Consider the following 6,417-nt stretch of genomic DNA (forward strand, 5'->3'; position numbering starts at 1 on the left):
CGTGATGTATTGTTGTCTTTACCTTCTTGCCTTTGTACTGTTGTCTGTGCCCAATAATGTTTGTACCATGTTTTGTGCTGCTACTATGTTGTGCTGCTGCCATGTTGTGTTGCTACCATGTTGTTGTCATGTGTTGTTGCTACCATGCTGTGTTGTCATGTGTTGCTGCCATGCTATGTTGTTGACTTAGCTCTCTCTTTATGTAGTGCTGTGGTCTCCCTTGTCATAATGTGTGTTTTGTCCTATATTTTTTATTTTAAATCACAGCCGCCGTCCCCGCAGGAGGTATTTTGTCTTTTGGTAGCCTGTCATTGTAAATAAGAATTTACTCTTAACTGACGTGCCTAGTTAAATAAAGGTTAAATTAAAAACATGAAAAACCCCACTAATTTAAGCACTAATTTTATCGATTTATATTATTCTGGTGAGCAAGGGTTTATTTAGTCTTCTAGGCCTACATATAATGACAGAAGAGAAGCTACATGTACAGTTGAAGTCGGAAGTTTACTTACACCTTAGCCAAATACATTTAAACTCAGTTTTTCACAATTCCTGACATTTAATCCTAGTAAAAATTCCCTGTCTTAGGTTGGTTATTAGGTCAGTTAGGATCACCACTTTATTTTAAAGAATGTGAAATATCAGAATAATAGCAGAGAAAATTATTTATTTCTGCTTTTATTTCTTTCATTACATTCCCAGTGGGTCAGAAGTTTACATACACTCAATTAGTATTTGGTAGCATTGCCTTTAAATTGTTTAACTTGGGTCAAACGTTTTGGGTAGCCTTCCACAAGCTTCCCACAATAAGTTGGGTGAATTTTGGCCCATTCCTCCTGACAGAGCTGGTGTAACTGAGTCAGGTTTGTAGGCCACCTTGCTCGCACACACTTTTTCAGTTCTGTCCACACATTTTCTATAGGATTGAGGTCAGGGCTTGGCCACTCCAATACCTTGACTTTGTTGTTCTTAAGCCATTTTGCCACAACTTTGGAGGTATGCTTAAGTCATTGTCCATTTGGAAGCCCCATTTGCGACCAAGCTTTAACTTCCTGACTGATGTCTTGAGATGTTGCTTCAATATATGCACATAATTTCCCTTTCCTCATGATGCCATCTTCTTTGTGAAGTGCACCAGTCCTTCCTGCAGCAAAGCACCCCCACAACATGATGCTGCCACTGTGCTTCACAGTTGGGATGGTGTTCTTCAGCTTGCAAGCATCCCCCTTTTTCCTCCAAACATAACGATGGTCATTATGGCCAAACAGTTCTATTTTTGTTTCATCAGACCAGAGGACATTTCTCCAAAAAGTACGATCTTTGTCCCCATGTGCAGTTGCAAACCATAGTTTGGCTTTTTTATGACGGTTTTGGAGCAGTGGCTTCTTCCTTGCTGAGCTGCCTTTCAGGTTATGTCAATATAGGACTCGTTTTACTGTGGATGTAGATACTTTTGTACCTGTTTCCTCCAGCATCTTCACAAGGTCCTTTGCTGTTGTTCTGGGATTGATTTGCACTTTTCGCACCATAGTACATTCATCTCTAGGAGACAGAACGCGTCTCCTTTCTGAGTGGTATGACGGCTGCGTGGTCCCCATGGTGTTTATACTTGCGTACAAAGTTTGTACAGATGAACGTGGTACGTTCAGGCATTTGGAAATTGCTCCCAAGGATGAACCAGACTTGTGGAGGTCTACAATTGTTTTTCTGAGGTCTTGGCTAATTTCTTTTGATTTTCCCATGATGTCAAGCAAAGAGGCACTGAGTTTGAAGGTAGGCCTTGAAATACATCCACAGGTACACCTCCAATTGACTCAAATGATGTCAATCGGAAGCTTCTAAAGCCATGACATCATTTTCTGGAATTTTCCAAGCTGTTTAAAGGCACAGTCAACTTAGTGTATGTAAACTTCTGACCCACTGGATTTGTGATACAGTGAATTATAAGTGAAATAATCTGTCTGTAAACAATTGTTGGAAAAATGACTTGTGTCATGCACAAAGTTGATGTCCTAACCAACATGCCAAAACTATAGTTTGTTTACAATACATTTGTGGAGTGGTTGAAAAACAAATTTTAATGACTTCAACCTAAGTGTTTGTAAACTTCAGACTTAAACTGTGTCTAATGATAGACAAGTTAACTAACAAATAGCCTACCAAAATGTCAAAAAATTGTTCCTCCATCTCTGACTGTAGCCTTAAGCTCATTTTTCTAAATTAGCTGGTTAGGGTTGGGTGCAGGCCTCAGATTTTCACTTTATCACACATACTCCGGCGGTTGCAGATGGGTTATTAGCAATTGCAGGCGGGTACGGGTGAACAAACGGCTGACCCACGCACCACTAGAAGCCACCATGGCTTTTGGGCACTGCATCTCACAACCGGCCGTGATTGGGAGTCCCATAGGGCGGCACACAATTGGCCCAGCGTCGTCCGGGTTTGGCCGGTGTAGGCCGTCATTGTAAATAGGATTTTTTTCTGGCTTGCTTAGTTAAATAAAGGTTACATTTTAAATACAAATTGTAAAAATTACTCCATATTGGCACTCCCCCACCATTGTAGAAAATACTAACCAAAATATAAACACACCATGTAAAGTGTTGGTTTCATGAGTTGAAATAATAGATCACAGAAATGTTCAATATGCAACCCAAAAATATTTATCTCAAATTTTGTGCACAAATTTGTTTACATCTCTGTTAGTGAGCATTTCTCCTTTGCCAATATAATCCATCCACCTGACAAGTGTGGCATATCAAGAAGCTGATTAAACAGCATGATCATTACACAGGTACACCTTGTGCTGTGGACAATAAAAGGCCACTCTAAAATGCACAGTTTTGTCACACAACACAATGCCACACATGTCTCAAGTTTTGAGGGAGCGTGTAATTGGCATGCTGAATGCAGGAATGTCCACCAAGGCTGTTGCCATATAATTGAATGTTAATTATTTCTCTACCAAAAGCCACCTCCAACGTCATTTTAGAGAATTTGTCAGTAGGTCCAACCGGCCTCACAACCGCAGACCACGTATGGCGTTGAGCATTTGTATTTATTATGGATCCCCATTAGCTGCTGTCAAAGCAGCAGCTACTCTTCCTGGGGACCAGCAAAATTAAGGCACTTTATACAATTTTAATAACATTACAATACATTTACAGATTTCACAACACACTGTGTGCCCTCAGGCCCCTACTCCACCACTACCACATATCTACAGTACTAAATCCATGTGTATGTATCGTGCATATGTTATCGTGTGTGTGTGTGTGTATGCATGTGTCTGTGCCAATGTTTGTGTGGGCGAGCAGTTTGCTGATCGATGGCTATTTGAATGCACAGGGCTACCGTGGCGAGATCCTGAGGCCCATTGTTGTACCATTCATCCGCCGTCATCACCTCATGTTTCAGCATGATAATGCATGGTGCCATGTCGCAAGGATCTATTCACTATTTGTGTTGGTAAAATTAATTATGTGAGAAATTGTGGTGGAAACACCTTTATGCGCAACTATTGATCTAATAACCTTCATATCGAAGTAAACTTGGAGTCACGTGATGATATGTTGTGTCGTCCTCCCACTACGACTCTGGAAACCATGCAGTTTATTAGGTTACAGATTAAATAAGTTATGATGAACTTCAGAGGGTAGTGAATGTGCAAGGTGATGAGCTTGATGCTCCTATTCTGGTGTCATGATGATTGATGCTTGGCTGAAGTTTGACAAATGCAAAATTATCCATAATAATCTTATAATGTAGGTAGTCTACCCGCACTGTATCTGCGAGCTGTTGGCTAAAGCGTATGTTCCAAGACCAGAGTGGGCACATTTGCAATATAAAGCAACAGTTTCTGTGACCATCAGTATAGCTGAAAATGCAATGGAAACCCATTAACTTCTTATGGCTGCAGGGGCAGTATTGAGTAGCTTGGATGAAAGGTGCACAGAGGTGCCCAGAGTAAACGGTAGTATTGGATAGAAAACACTCTGAAGTTTCTAAAACTGTTTGAATTATGTCTGTGAGTATAACAGAACTCATATGGCAGGCAAAAACCTGAGAAGTTCCACTTCCTGTTTGGATTTTTTCTGAGGCTGCTAGATTTTCAACCAAGCTCCCAATTAAATTACAGCGAGATGTGGATGAGCTTTCACTTCCTACGGCTTCCACTAGATGTCAACAGTCAATAGAACTTTGTCTGATTACTCTAATGTGAAGGGGGGCAGAAGGAGACAGGAATGAATAATCACTGCCATGAGGTGACCACGCATTGAACACGAGCGTTCACGTGATAGGCAGCTCTGTTCCATCTCTCAACTGAAGTCGATGTAATTCTCCGGTTGGAACGTTATTCAATATGTATGTTAACAACATTCTTAAGATTGATTCAATACATCGTTTGACATGTTTCTATTGACTGTTACGGAACTTTGGGCATTTCGTCACGTTATAGTGGACGCGCTTTGGGACTTTGGAGTTGTTTACCAAATGCGCTAACCAAAGTAGCTAATTGGACATAAATAACGGACATTATCGAACAAATCAAGCATTTATTGTGGACCTGGGATTCCTAGGACTGCATTCTGATGAAGTTCATCAAAGGTAAGGAAACATTTATCATGTATTTTCTGGTTTCTGTTGACTCCAACATGGCGACTAATTTGGCTATTGTTCTGAGCGCCGTCTCAGATTATTGCATGGTTTGCTTTTTCCGTAATTGTTTAAAAAAATCTGACACAGCGGTTGCATTAAGGAGAGGTATATCTATAATTCCATGTGTATAACTTGTATTATCATCTACATTTATGATGAGTATTTCTGTTGAAACGATGTGGCTATGCAAAATCACTTGATGTTTTTGGAACTAGTGAATGTAACGCGCCAATGTAAACTCTGATTTTTTTATATAAATATGAACATTATCAAACAAAACATGCATGTATTGTGTAACATGAAGTCCATGAGTGTCATCTGATGAAGAGCATCAAAAGTTAGTGATTAATTTTATCTCTATTTCTGCTTTTTGTGACTGCTATATTTCGCTGGAAAAATGGCTGTGCTTATTGTGGTTTGGTGGTGACCTAACATAATCGTTTGTAGTGCTTTCGTTGAAAAGTATATTTGAAATCGGACACTTTGTTGGGATTAACAACAAGATCACCTTTAAAATGATATAAGACACATGTATGTTTGAGGAATTTTAATTATGAGATTTCTGTTGTTTGAATTTGGCGCCCTGCACTTTCACTGGCTGTTGTCATATCGATCCCGTTAGCGGGATGCAGCCATAATTAACGTGTATTTTTCATTTGGTACATTTTTCATTCGGTACATGGGAATTTTAACAGCAAAAGTAATTTTTATCTGCACTACCATTACGCGCACACAGCCTTTTATCCACAAAAAGTCAGTTAGATGGAAACACGTCTCAGGTGGGAAAATGCTCATTGTTTTAAGCAGATTTAAGAATATATATTCTTGATACACATGGGAAACTGTGTGTATCTTGTCTCATCTCTGCAACTCCCCAACAGGCTCGGGAGGTGAAGGTCGAGTCATCTGAAACATGACCCGCCAAACTGCGCTTCTTAACAAATGCCCGCTTTACCCGGAAGCCAGACGCACCAATGTGTCGGAGGAAATACCGTTCAACTAACAACCGAAATCAGTCTGCAGGCGCCCGGCACGCCACAAGGAGTCGCTAGAGCACAATGAACCAGGTAAAGCCCCCCCCCGTCCAAACCCTCCCCTAACCAGGACGACACTGGGCCAATTGTGTGCCGCCCTATGGGCCTCCCGATCATGTCCGGTTGTGACACAGCCTGGGATTGAACCCGGGTCTGTAGTGACACCTCTAGCACTGCGATGCAGTACCTTAGACCACTGCGCCACTCGAGAGGCCCCTGCGTTGCATTTCTTGACACAAACCGGTGCACCTGGCACCTGCTACCATACCCCGTTCAAAGGCACTTAAATATTTGGTCTTGCACATTCACCCTCTGAATGGCACAAATACACAATCCATGTCTCAATTGTCTCAAGGCCTAAAAATCCTTCATTAACCTGTCTCCTCCACTTCATCTACACTGATTGAAGGGGATTTAACAAGTGACATCAATAAGGGATCATAGTTTCACCTGGATTCCCCTGGTCAGTCTATGTCATGGAAAGAGCAGGTATTTTGTACACTCATTGTATAAGAATATTTGCCAGGGTATATGTTTCATTATAAATCTGGTTATTTCACATGGAGATATGGGAAGCTAAAAGGTTAGCTAGCTTGCAGTGTTTAGCAAACTTGCAAGCAAGGGAGGACAAGAGACCCTTCTTTTGCTTTCACCACAGATGAGAAGATAACAAGAATCCACCCCAAAATGTATTTTGTTTAATAATAAATGTAATAACTAGTGA

Source organism: Salvelinus alpinus, chromosome 2, assembly GCF_045679555.1.
Source record: "Salvelinus alpinus chromosome 2, SLU_Salpinus.1, whole genome shotgun sequence".
Taxonomy (NCBI): domain Eukaryota; kingdom Metazoa; phylum Chordata; class Actinopteri; order Salmoniformes; family Salmonidae; genus Salvelinus; species Salvelinus alpinus.